A 14,697-nucleotide genomic window follows, 5' to 3' on the forward strand; every position below is an offset into this window, starting at 1 on the left:
TATATATATATATATATATATATATATATATATATATATATATATATATATATATAGTGTTACTATTCATCACCCAGGGTGCAGAATACATTATTCTTCATCCGAGGTAATATTACGATCATTTCATAAATAAATTATGTTTCAAATAAAAATAGTTACGGTCATATTGATTCACTGCGTAAAATTTGGCATAAAAAATGTCAGAAGACCAGAAAAAATACATTTTATGTACATTTTGCACTATGTTTTTACATCTGTAATTTATCGTAACATAAAATATTTTTTACGACGATTACATATTTTCTTACGTTCTTTTTTTATGTCTGGAATAAGACAAAATCTAAGGAACGTAAAATTACGATGCATTGATGATAAAATAGAAGGGGTGAAGAATAACTATTCCTCACCTGTGTGAGGAATAGCGCGACCCTTTGGATCACGATCAGCCCAAACTCCCCATCGGATCCTCCCAAACTCCCCGAACCGCCCCACGATCCCCTCTCCCTCGATCCCTGGCCGCCCTCCGGAAACAAGCCCACGATCCCCTCCCCCTCCCCTAGCCGCCCTCCTGAACCGAGCCGCCGCCGCCCCTCCCAAATCGCGTCGCCACTGCATCCGCCCTCTTCGGATCCCACCGCCCCACCCCACGGCGTGCCACATCCCGGCTTCCCAGCGCGCCGCCGCCCCGCCCCGCGGCGCGTCGCCTCCCCTCCTCCCAGCGCCCCGCCGCCCTGCCCCGCGGCGCACAGCTGCCCTTCCAGGCCTCGCGACCACCGCCGGCCGGCGCTGCTCCACCATCCCCGTGCTGCACAGCTCCTCCCCTGGTTCTTCCCCAACGAGAATCTGGATCGGGGTCATCCAGGTGCTCGCCGTGGATGAGGAAGGCAGCCAACCGATGTGGGCGCGGCCTCTCAGCTACGCCCGACCCGTGCCTCCTCCCTGTTTTGCCTCTGGCCATGCCCGCGCCGGCGGCCGAACAATCCACCATCTCGAGTGAGCAGTCCAACGTCTCGCGCGCGAGCAGTCCGTCCAGCTGCTGGGCGTGGGTCTCCCACCGCAAACTCGGCGACCTTCCCAGGCCTGAGCGGCGACTTGCCCTAGGCTAAGCTGTGACCTTCATGCTTGTATCTTCTCCAAGTTGTTGTTGCGAAGGCCGCAGGCAGTGGATCACTGACCAACTTTGTGTAAATACGGCGTTGCCGAGCAGCAAAGTTTGCAGATGATGATCTGCCTAGTGCCATGACTTGTGTCAACTATCTTAAGCTTGCACCGCCCTGCATCACCACCACAACTCGCTGATGCACCATGGATAGCTCCGTGCACCGCTCCCCTTTCCTCCCACACAACATGGCTGCAACTTCCCCCAAGCAGATGCGGTCGGTGTGCCATCTGCATCGCCGCTCCGACCTACACCTCCATCTACATCCCACCGTAGCAGATGCATTCAAGGACACCTATTTCTCTCAGTGAGGTTTCCCACCAAGCCAAGCATGCTGTGCTCCATCTTGCATGAAGAAGTAGCAGGTCAGACTCTGAAGAAGTAGAAGGTCGAAGTCTGAAGAAGTAGCAGGTCGAGAGATACGGCCTTCTCCGGCAGGGACGGAGTGCAGGGTGTACACAACCGGGGAGGACGCTGCTTGTGTCTGGCGTCACCAAGATCCTCCCGGGTTGCTCTGACCATGGTCATGCGGGCGCCTGAACCAAAGTGGAAATGATCATATCTAGCTTGCGGGTTCAGTTGCTAAGCATGAGCAGAGACAAAGTTAAAAAGAGAAGGGAGAACAAAGAATAAACAAGTGGTGGTGGTTAGTTCCAGGAGAGAAAATGTACAGATAAGGACGAAAAGGTGTAGTGTAAAACAATCCCAGCCTTGTGTAAAAAATAAACTATTTGTTTGGAGAAGAACATGCGTGGGTACTGCTAATGCTACTTGCAATACAAACAACGTACTAGTTAAAGTTTTCTTTTGAACATTTTAATTAAAGGTTTTTTGACTGATGGGTGTTGATTTCACGGGAGTTACTACCAAACCCAACTAGTTATACAAAGAGACGTTTCAAAAATACAAGAATCCCAATATCAAAGAGTGTTGTCGAGCAGTTCATGCATTTAGGAAAAACATAGTTTAAAGGACATTTAAAAAAGAGAGTTTGGAGATATGAAATGGGGAAGTTTGGAAAAATCAGAACACTGCACACAAAAAATGAATTAAGTAAAAATTTCTTCAGTGAAGTTCGGACAAGAAGCGCATTTTTTACTTTGAAAAGAGAACAAAATAGATAACTTAATTATCTGTGTACTGGCCTATGTGGTTGACTGCGTATCATCTCATTTTGGTTTTTAAAAAAATATCAAATTAAAATGAAACAACATGTGTGTATCTTATGTTTATAAACAAAGCAAGAAGTTCAAATTAAAAAATAGAGTTGTTCAAAGTTTATTAAAAAACATTTTCCCCCGTTTGTAAAAAAGAAACCAAGAAGATTAACTTTAAAATTGAACATTTTAATGTTTACAAATAAAAAAAATTAAGTTTGATGACTATAAAAACGTACTTTCCCCGTTTCTAAAAAATAGAAGTTTAAATTAAAACTAACGGAGTTGTTCGATATTTATTACAAAAACAAAAGAACTTCAAATTAAAAATAACGGAGCGGTCTGATGTTTATTACAAAGACCCATAGAAGTTCAAGTTAAAAAGAAAGGAATGGTTCAATTTTTTTTCTTAAAGAATGATGTTTCCCTATTCTAAAACAACTAGAAGTTCAATTTTCAATAATGAAGCAGTTAGATATTTTTTAGAAAATTAGGATTTCTCCAATCCTAAAACAAATAAAATGAAGAAGTTCAAATATAAATAACGAAGAGGTCCAATGTCTATTACAAAAGTAATGTTTTCCCTTTACTAAAAGAAGTAAAACGAAGAAGTTCCAATTAACAAAAAAATAGTGTTTCCATGTTTATATAGCAAAGAAGAAAATGAAGTGTCACCTAGAAAAATGATAACTCTTGAAGTTCAAATTAAATAAATTGAAAGGTTCAAATAAAACGTTATGGGTGGAAACAAATCTCCCATGGATTTTCGTATTATTGAAATAGGATAACAAAAATATTCAAAGAAAAAATAAGAAAGAAGCTCAAAATATGTAATAGAAAAAATATTTTCCATGTTAAAAAAACCCTAAGAAGGTCAAATTAAAAAATAACCGAGCACTTAAAAAAAGGTTTATAAGAGCATTTGAACTTCTTTCATTTGGTATTTATTTGGTTTAATAAAAATGTTTACCTACTATTTCCAAATAAATCGATGGAAATTTTTGTATATACCGTTCAAAACAAGTTTATTACGTAACTAGTACTTTTCCCGTTACTAATGAATAACACCATCCTGATTAAAAAATATTAAGTTGTATGATATTTATAAAAATCTCAGATTTTCCCGATACTAAAGATTAAAACAAAGAAGTTCAATTTTAAAAAACGAAGTAGTTCGTGTGCAAGAAGTTCATGTGCACCCCCGTGCGCGGTTCAGAATTTATATTGCGGGATGTCCCACCTCCAATTACATGTTTTATAAATGGCAAAAAATGACGTCCAACCTTCAATTGCGTGTAATTCAACGTGTACACAAAAAATGTGACCGAAGTTCATAGTGAAAACAATGAGAAGTTCAAGTACTGCAAGGAATGCATTTCAGGTTAGAATAAAAGTATAGAAAAATAAAAGCTTAAAAGGTTTTTTGAAAGAAGTTCAAGTGATGTGTCCGAAGAAGTTCAAAAATTCTTGCGAGAGAGGTTCACGTTGTATTTCCATGTTTGACTTTTTCCGTATAAAAATTGAATACAATTCTTTACTCAAAAATATAAAAAGGTGAAGTTCAAATTGAAATAACAGAGAAGTTCGGAGTTTATTAAAACCTAGGATTTACCTGTTCAAAAAAATAAAAAACACAACACCTTTTTTGCACTTTTAAAAACAACTCATAAATGAAAAAAAATGATTGCTAGAAGTTCAAGTGCTCGACGAGGAAAAGTTCGAAAAATTCTTATGAGAGAGGTTCACCGTGTATTTAGATGTCCAAAATACATAAAAAAACATGTTGTTTTTTGTGTTTTAAAATAATTCTCTCAAACCAGAGAGAAGTTCAACGTGATAACAACCGGAAGTTCACGTACTACATGGTGTGTGTTTCATATAAGAAAAATACAATAAAGTGAAACAGAGTGAAGTTCAAATAGACATGCCCCAGAAGTTCAACTACTTCATGCAGTGCAGAAAATAGCACGTCAAAAACAAAGTGAAGTTCAAACAGACATGCCCCAGAAGTTCTACTACTTCACGCAATGCATTTCCATTCGCGATGAATGCAGAAATCATGATCTCGCCATTTTCTAATTTACCTCAAAACGACAGGAATATCATTTGTGTAAGTTCAAGTCCTCGGTCGGAGAAAGTTAAAAAAATATTGTGAGAGACGTTTGTACAAAAGGAATATTATTTGTGTAACACTGATGAAATGGATGAGAAAATTACAAATGAGAATACGTCACAGAAGTTCAACGTGAAAACAGCAGGAAGTTCACCTACTACACTGAATGAATTTCAGATGAAAAACTTTCAAAACCGTCGCGAGTATGAAAAAATGATCAACACGGGAAAGTTGCGTGTTTACAACAGCTTTCCATCGATATATCACCCGCTCAATTTCCGTGAGTGGGATGGAGAGCTACGAGAAGTGGATGAAGATGTACGAGCAAACAAATCACGTGAAAAACAGAGTGAAGTTCAGGTACACACACCGAGAAGTTCAGGTTCTTCACGCGGTGCATTTTCGAAGAATTTGTTTCGCGATAGAGGCAGTAAGAATGATCCCACCGTTCTCGGAATTACTTGAAAACGGGTAGGAATCAGAGAAAACCATCAACATGAAAAAGTTTCGCATTTTCCGTAGCTTTTCAACGGTATATTATTTGCCCGATTCCGATAAAGTTTGTAGAAATTACGGTGAAAATATGTTTTTTGCCATTTTTGAAACTGACTTAAGACCGTAAATAATTGGGAGAAACAATACATACCAAAAAGTTTCGCATTTGTTCAAGCTTTCCAACGCCATATCATTTGCTGCATTCGGACGCACGGTTAAAAACTTAGCTCAGAAATACAAACTCGGTAGGACTTGGACCATTTTCTAAATGACTCTTAAACCATTCAAAATTAGAAAAAAACTTTCAAGATGAAAAAGTAGCGCATTTTCATAAGCTTTCCAATGCCATATCATATGCCTCCATTGGATTAGCCGTTTAGATATGACATAAAAAAAACGAACTCAGCTGTTCGGTTTACGAAATTTTACATTTTTTAAAATTACTCTTTAACCATAGGGAATTAGAAAAACCTTTTAACATGTGGAAGGAGCAGTTTTGCAGCACCTTTCCAACGCCATATTATATGCCTCATTCCGATAAACAGTTTAGAAATGCGATCGAAAATACGATTCATGTTTTTTGTGCGAAGAAAAAACGGTTTTCAAAACTGCTCTTAAACCGCTTATATTTTGTCAAAAATTTAAGTTAGGTCATGATACTGGTTTCCATAGCTTTCCAACGGTATATCGCAAGCCCCATTTGGGCAATGTTGGCGGAAGTTCAACCGAGTTCACGGGGAAGTTCAACGTACTACTAGCGGGGCAGGTTAGGTTGTGATCAAAATATTATTCTGATCCCATGATCAGAATAGTGTTTATATATATATATATATATATATATATATATATATATATATATATATATATATATATATATATATATATATCCAAATCACATCTGCACCGAAATAATGGGATCTGGGGCAATTATCAACAACAAATAAGGTATTCAGTATGACCCTGCAATTTCCATCCATGCATCCCGTGAGATTTATTTGTTTGTGGTTTCCGTCGCTCCATGTATAATTTCATGCTAGATCGTCTCCTTTTATCTCCATTAATGTTCCGGAAGCACTAGCGAGCCACTTACGTATTTTATTGGCTGGTGGATTTTTCAGCTATCTGATATGCACCCCGCCATCCAGCCAGCGTGGCCGACGACGTCCCTCAAATCTGGTGTTGGCCGCTCTTGCAGCACAAAGCTAGCTGCATCGACTCACTCATAAGGAACCAAGCTGCGTAATCCGCCGTGGCCGTCGAGTGCGCAAGGTGTCGGAGATCACTGAAATATACGCCGCCTTCATCAACACCAGATACATACCTGATCTCCTACCCCATAATCCAACGGTAACAATGGCTACAAGACATGCATGCGTGTCATGAGTATCCAGCTAGATGTTTTGCACGTTCTAAATCTCCATGGGTTGTCCTTACTAGAACTAGTTCGTTTTGCCTTGTGTATATCAGCAGGCCGGCGGCCAGGATTGTATAGATACAATCGATCATTGGACTCCACTATCGTTCATGTTAGTGAAATGTACTGATTGTAGCCTATGATGACAATACCTGTATGGTCACTAGAATGGTGTTCGGAGTATTCTTTTAGGATGGTTTACATACAACATACTTCAAGTTGAGGTATATATACATATACATGATGTGTACACATGAATGATAAAATATACTACTCCTTCCATCTCAAAATAAGTGTCTCAACTTTGTACTAACTCTAGTACAAAGTTGTATTAAGATTGAGACATTTTTTTGAGACGGAGGGAGTATGTTAATTCTATAGTTTTATATTTTTGCAACTTAATTAAAAGAAAAACTCTCTTGTTTTTGTTGACATACTCCATACCACTCTTGTTTATATACTCCATACTACTCCCTCTGTAAACTAATATAAGAGCGTTTAGAACACTATTTTAATGATCTAAACACTTTTATATTAGTTTACAGAGGGAGTACCTTTCTAGAAATATACTTCGCATTATTAAAAAAAGATACTTCATATTCCATTTCTGTCATATACTACCTTTCTAGAAAAATTGTTCAATGATACACTACATATTATATGAACTCCATACTACCTTAGTTCATATATACTCGATACTATCTTTCTAGAAAAAAATCAGTGATATACTGCATATATTTTTTGCGTGATGTGATATACTACATACTATATGAAACTAAGGGAGTATGATAGTATAAAAAATACTCCCTTTTCAACTTCCTTTTTTGTGATATACTCCTTTTTAGATTCATATAGTCCTGAGATTAGATGAATATACTCATATCTTCATTAATCCCTTTAACTAATAACTTTAAAATTCTCTGTTAAACATGCATATTTTGGTACCATGGCCGGCCAACAACACTCTAAGCTAGTAGACATACACATAATTCTAAGACGTGTTAATCCAGTTAACGTATCAACATACTACTATATAGATTCTATAAAAAAAATGATACTACTATGGATCGAACGGACTAGCGCATGCAACAGGCATGCATGCAGCAACAATCAAGTGGGTTGTTTAAACTAGCTGGTAAATCAGCCGGATTATTTAATTAAAAAACTAGGTTGCATACGAATAACGGATTCATGCCCGCCCGCAAACCCAATCTATCCTGTTGCACATCGACGGTGGATAATTAGGAGGTAACTATCACTGCTTATAGATAAAATTTGTCCTATTATATATATATATATATATATATATATATATATATATCTTTACCTAATAATAAAGCAAATTGGGTTTCGGTCGTCCGTCATGGCATTTTTCAGAAAAGTCCATGTGTTTTGATGAAATCAACCCGTGGTCCGGATTTAAGTCACACCCGAACCGTTATTTCAATTTTTTTGAAAACCCCCCTGATGTTTTAGATAATTCATCCACAGATCATATCTAAGTCAAACAAATGCTTTTTTAAATCATCCATATCTTTTAAACCGTAACTCCGATTTAAACATGTTATATATGAAATTTGATTAGAAAATTATGTAGAATATGAATATGAGATTATTTTTACCTGTTAAGTATTTTAAATATTATTCAGGAATATATTTAAGTCACACAAATGATTTTCTAAATTATCTGTATCTTTTAAACCGTAACTTCGATTTTAACATATTATATATGAAATTTTATTAGAAAAATGTGTGGAATCTAGATATGTTGTTAATTTTACCTTTAAATATTTTTAAACTATTGTTCTGGAAGCAAACTTATAATTTGTAGCGCAAGATCCAATTTTTTTCATACCGGCGGCGATCCGGATTGCAAATAAACACCTCATTATAACCATATAGGGAAAAGAAAATATCGCTAACTACACATGCATACCTCTGAAAAATGTCACAGGGGAAAACAATAGATTTCTCATCGCGGGAGTGAGAGATAGCAAGAGAGAGAGGGAGAGAGAGACGCCTTAGAATTAACCATATTCAAACACGTTTTTGTTTTGTTTTGTGTGAACACCGAGACCATCGCCGACGAGGGTGAGAAGGAGGATAAGCGGCAACACAAATATGATGCCTCGCAAAAATAAAGAAGATGGACCTATTGTGATCTTGAGTGATGGTTGTTGGGTTAAGAGCGTGTGTTATGTTTTCTCTCCCGTTGCAACGCACGGGCTCTTTTGCTAGTATATCTTTATCTTTATCTTTACCTATATATATATATATATATATATATATATATATATCTTTACCTACTAATAAAGCGGCTATCGCTTCTGGTCGTCCGTCATTAAAATTACCCTTCAAGTTGGTTAAAATTACCCACCAATGCCACCCGTAAGTGAAAAAACTAGTCGATTTTTCGGACCAAAAATCAACGCCTCTTTTGTTGTGTTATTATAGGGGCGCAACAACTAGATGACACAGGACGACTGCTAGCAGAGTGGTTGGCTGATCGCTCTTCTAGCGGTGAGACCAGGGTTCGATCCCCAACTTCCACAATTGTTATCTTTCTTTTCTCACGCATGTTCATGGGCCGGCCCATGTGCGGGGCTTCACTCCTCTGTTTTTTCTCATTTTACTTTTTTGTCTTTTCTTTTCTCATTTTGTTTTCTTTCTTCTTTAAATTAATTCCGGATTTTAATATTTTAAAAGTTTTGAGTTTTTTAAAAAATAAGTTTGATAAAAAACATAAAATATATGTGAATTCAAAAATGTTTAGAAAATCATAAAAAGTTTGTAGATTCAAAAAATGTTGGTGGTTTTGCAAAATTATAAAAAAAATCACAATTTGTAAAAAATGGTCCAGAAATAAAAAATGATCGTGTATTCAAAACATTCGGGAATCTGAAAAAAAATGTCCATAAGTTTTAGAAAATGTTCACAATAATAATAATAAATATTTGTTTTTTTAGTTTTGTTCCCCAATTTAAAAAAAGTTCATAGATTCAAAAAATGTTTGTTGAGTCAAAAAATATTAATGAATATGAAACCGGTTCATGCATTCAAAAAAATTGTGAACAATACTAATGTTCATGATTTTTTTGAGAAAAACAAAATTTTCAAAAAAATGTTTGTCCATTCGAAAAACTGTTCACTGATTCAAAAGTATTTTATGTCTAGGATTTGATTAGTTTTTCGAAAGTCTTTATATGTCTTGGCGTTGGGAGTAGTTGGTGGTCAATGAGATTTGTTTCTAAAATTTTAAACGTTCCCTTGTGCAACATAGTGACAAGTGTGGCATGCACTGGCAAACTCATAGCATTGGGATTTACCACGTCGAGTGCATTGTGATCATGTGAACATCGCGACCATCATCACCTAGGGTGAGAAAAAAAATGGCAACATGGTGAACCACTATGTTAAAATAGAGTATTGTCATATATCGGGATACTGAGTCATACTTATTTGGTTAGCCATAATTTTTTTTGTCTCCCATTGCAACGCACGGGCATATGCGGCGACATGGGTGGATTGCCACGTATACATAAAGAACGTGGGCTGGTGTGAAGAGGTTCTTGAGCCATAAATATTGGATTAGATGCATGTTCATGTGCCGACCCATGTGCGGGGCTTCACTCCCCTGTTTTTTCTCATTTTACTTTTTTGTCTTTTCTTTTCTCATTCTGTTTTCTTTCTTCTTTAAATTAATTCCGGATTTTAATATTCTAAAAGTTTTTGAGTTTTCAAAAAAAATAAGTTTGATAAAAAACATAAAATATATGTGAATTCAAAAATGTTTAGAAAATCATAAAAAGTTTGCAGATTCAAAAAATGTTGGTGGTTTTGCAAAATTATAAAAAAAACCACAATTTCTAAAAAATGGTCCAGAAATAAAATCATGTTCATGATTTTGAAAAAATGATCGTGTATTCAAAACATTCGGGAATCTGAAAAAAATGTCCATAAAGTTTTAGAAAATGTTCACAATAATAATAATAAATATTTGTTTTTTTAGTTTTGTTCCCCAATTTAAAAAAAGTTCATAGATTCAAAAAATGTTTGTTGAGTCAAAAAATATTAATGAATATGAAACCGGTTCATACATTCAAAAAAATTGTGAACAATACTAATGTTCATGATTTTTTTGAGAAAAACAAAATTTTCAAAAAAAAATGTTTGTCCATTCGAAAAACTGTTCACTGATTCAAAAGTATTTTATGTCTAGGATTTGATTAGTTTTTCGAAAGTCTTTATATGTCTTGGCGTTGGGAGTAGTTGGTGGTCAATGAGATTTGTTTTTAAAGTTTTAAACGTTCCCTTGTGCAACATAGTGACAAGTGTGGCATGCACTGGCAAACTCATAGCATTGGGATTTACCACGTCGAGTGCATTGTGATCATGTGAACATCGCGACCATCATCACCTAGGGTGAGGAAAAAAAATGGCAACATGATGAACCACTATGTTAAAATAGAGTACTGTCATATATCGGGATATTGAGTCATACTTATTTGGTTAGCCATATTTTTTTTGTCTCCCGTTGCAACGCAAGGGCATATGCGGCGACATGGGTGGATTGCCAGGTATAAAGAACGTGGGCTGGTGTGAAGAGGTTCTTGAGCCATAAATATTGGATTAGACGCATGTGAAGTGTTTTTTTTCTCCCGATGCAACGCACGGGCATTTTTCCTAGTCTTTACCTACTAATAAACCAGCTATTGCTTCTGGTCGTCCGTCGTGGTTGTTTGGCAAAAAAGCCCCTCGGTTTAAAGGAAATCAACCCGCGCTCCCTGTTTAAGTGGATCTGAGAAAACGCTTCGTTTTTTCACAAAACACCCTGTCATTTGAAGCATTCAACCCGCGGTCCGAGCAGATTTGTGTAAAGGAAAAAAACGCGACCACAAGAGGGAGCACGGGCTCGCCTCCTCCCCCTCATCGCCGCCGCCGCCACCACCCACGCCGTCCGCTTCCGGCGACCTCCAACACCGCGCAGCACGCCCCCGAGCTCTCCACGGTCCGCGCCTCCCTCCCCTCCGGCTATATTCTCCTCTCCCGTCTTCTACCGCCCGCTCGCCCGTGACTAGGGTTTCGGGCAGGGCTTCGTCGGAGCCACGAGAGCCATGAGCGTGACGGAGGCTGGGGAAAGAATGGAAAAACACTACTGCTCGCAATGATAGGATGGTGATGTGCGTGCGCCGCCCCAAGGCCGCAACTGCTTCCTCCAGTCGTCCCTCCTCCATGGCTACATCTTGGTGAGATCCCTTCCACCCAAGCCTCTCCCCCTTTCTTTTTTTAAAACTGATTCCCAATTCCTTGATCAAACCATGCTCCTCTGCTCCTGTAGGTCTCGCTTAGCTACCAGTACAGTGCGGATTGCTTTCTTTATTCAATTGATTTTGTTGTCTATGTATTACCTGAACTCCAAGGGAACCAACTTACATGGCGTAATGGATGGAGGTCAGTACATGTTTTCTTGATATGTTCACTTGTTTTTAATAGTTCCCATCAGATTACAAGCATGGGCTTTGTGCAATAGGCAGAAATCTGTTTGTAATCAATCAAAGATAATGAGAACATTTACTGAAATCTTTGTAACTTTTGATCCTATGAATTGCTTTGATTGGAAGTCCAACAATTATCTCATCTTATTAGGAACTCACTTTTCAAACATATGCATTGGTAGTTTTTATGTCTTTGCTTTTGCCTTCTGAACATACTGGATTGCACTCTGTAGGAGATGGCACATATCTCTCCTTCTGAACATGGTATTAAACATTGCAAACAACTGATTATAGTAGTTAGCAAATGCAAATCATTGTATATTGTTAGTTACATGTCTTTTCATATGAAATACTATTATTTTGGGGAAATGCATCTGGCTGAGTTTTAATGAAACTCCTTAGATTTTGTATGGTGAGATTGTCTTCAGCAAACAAGATCTGTATTGTTATTGGGGTCCTTTTATTTTTGTTCCAGGTGTTATTGGGGCTTATTTTTTCATGATTGGAAACAAGATGTTGCTGGTGTTGGAGCTCACAGAGAATGGTATTATGATAGTCTACTTACTTCTGAAGGTGCATTAGAAGATAAGTGGATGTCCAGATTCTTTGGCCTCAGAAAAGTGGTGATAAAAATCTTGAAGTATTGTTAGCATTTTCCTCTAAAAATGGAAAGAGCAGATACAAAGAAGGTACACAGTGCTGTTCATTGTCATGGAAAATTATTATACTTTTGTTATATTGAGTAGTTGTTGTTGGATGCCATTTGTCTCTTTGAAAAACATCTGATGTAAATTTGGTGTACTTCAACTCAAATACCTACTACTAGAACAAAAACCTACTACTAAATGGTTCCAAGAACATTGCATGTTATTGTAAAAGTCTTGGTCAATATTCTTGTGTTACTGTGATGTAGTAGACAATTTTTTATGCTTGGACATTTTTAACTTTTCTTATAGCAACTATTGCTCTAAAATTCTTTGCCGTTCTCTTACTTCTACTGATGGTAGAAGAGAACACATTTGGGTACACCTACCAGGACAGTTTGTTCTACGTTTATCTTGCTTTGGGGTTGCAGACCCTAACATATCAAGATAGCTCTTGATGGTATAACATGACATTGGCAGGAATTATCGATGACTACTTTGATGGGTAGTTTTCTGAAGAAATGATTGTCCCAGGTACTGTGATGCTCGCAGTTCTATCTTTTTCAGTGCTTGCATATGCCATTGTGATACAAGATACTGCCAGATTTTGCAATGTCCATGATTCAGATTGACCATGATTGCTACTGCTGTTTCAGATCATAAACTTTGTCATGGTTGATTAAATAGGCACAACTTATTTTAGTTGCAGACCCTAATATATCAAGAAAGCATTGCTACAAATTTAGAAGTAGGATGTAGTTTTTCATAGTTCCTGTCAAGTATGCTTATTTGCAATCTAGGATCACAATTGTAAGGTTAATACTTTTAGTTGTGTAGCATAGCAAATCTCAGCTCTTGAAAATTTTCCTACCATACCAACACATTTGGTAGGATTTGCCTTACTTTGTAATGAGCAAACAAAAAATGTTTTAAATATAACAAATAATTATGTGCAGTAGTACATGGTTGGAAATTCCTTTCCTGTTCAATGCATATTAGAGTGGAATTTGTACTGTTTGGTATGCATTCACAGTCAACATGGGGTGCTGAAGTAGTGTAAATTGTTTGAAGTTGCCTTTTGTCCAGTATATTTGAAGTTGCCTTTTGGCCAATATATATAAGGATGGAGTACTGTATTGTTTGGTCTGCCTTTTTGGTCTGTATCGTTGAATCGACACCCTTAAGCTCTTTTTGGTTTCTATTATCCGTGAGCGCATATGAGCATCGATGAAAACTATTCTCGGATGAAACGTGAGCATGCCTTGGTATGAAGGACTGATTTTTTTCAGCATCCGGGGGAAGTTTTCCTGTTTTGATTTTACAATTTTGACTCTTCCCTTCCCCTGTTGATGGTAAACATTAACACGTAGTTGTATACATATTTTGAAAATCGAAAGTGGTTTTAAAATTTCACATCATGATATTGTAGTTTACGGTACTAAGCTTGACACTGCTCGGTGTGCTGTTGTTCTTCGTCAGCGTGGAGCTAGCCGTCGCCGCTATGGTACATGTACCCGTTGCCTCCGCTTGACGTAGTTCGCTATGGAGATATACATGGGAAAGTCGCGACGGAGATGCCCCACTTCAACCCGCGGATCCGGGGTGATTGTGGCGGTCAGCTGGTGACTGAGCTCAAAATCCGGTTCAGCGTCAATGGTTGTCTGCGCTCCAGTACGAGGAGTGGTGGCGCTTCAAGGAGACAGCTGCGTGCCTTCGTCAGTTGTTTTGTGTACTACTTTTCACTTTCAGAATCAATTCGTGATTCCATAGTGAGTCATTACGAACGAAATTATGGGGGGTTTTGCTCTAGGCATCAGATCAGGAAGCAACAAGCCGTCTCTTTGGTGGTATCTTTGGTGCTCCAGTAGTGGATATTGCTGGAATAGCTAAAGGACTTAGTTGTAACACTTGCTCTGAACTTTACTCAACAAGCAAGTTTTCCAAAAATTGAAGTCGGATTTTTTCAGGGTTCCTGTACATATACACAAATAGTAGGTAAAGATATATTCTAGGACCTGTGGTGCCCAGCAAGCATAAACAAATTTAGCTTGCAGTTTTGTTAACGCTTCGCTATGCTTTGGTACAATGTTTAGGCGTAGTGCCAGTTTATTGATAAATAACCCTCCGGCAAGGTTCATATCTAAGTCTTGGTTGATCAACTGTTGCACGCCTAACTAAAATCTTTCCTTCGGGATGTTTTTTAGGTTTAAAAGACTTTTC

General features: G+C 37.7%; 1 long non-coding RNA gene across 2 annotated transcripts; it reads left to right on the forward strand.

The window, feature by feature from the left end:
- The first annotated feature begins 11,724 nt into the window (after positions 1-11,724).
- Positions 11,725-14,377, forward strand: LOC119367579. Of its 2 annotated transcripts, none has more exons than XR_005176348.1 (4): positions 11,725-11,789; positions 12,309-12,522; positions 12,841-13,011; positions 13,957-14,377. It is a non-coding gene; the product is annotated as an uncharacterized LOC119367579 (long non-coding RNA). The 2 variants fall into 2 exon arrangements; XR_005176349.1 differs by having other exon boundaries at positions 12,958-13,011.
- The last annotated feature ends 320 nt before the right edge of the window (positions 14,378-14,697 follow it).

The sequence above is a fragment of the Triticum dicoccoides genome, chromosome 2B (assembly GCF_002162155.2).
Source record: "Triticum dicoccoides isolate Atlit2015 ecotype Zavitan chromosome 2B, WEW_v2.0, whole genome shotgun sequence".
Classification (NCBI taxonomy): domain Eukaryota; kingdom Viridiplantae; phylum Streptophyta; class Magnoliopsida; order Poales; family Poaceae; genus Triticum; species Triticum dicoccoides.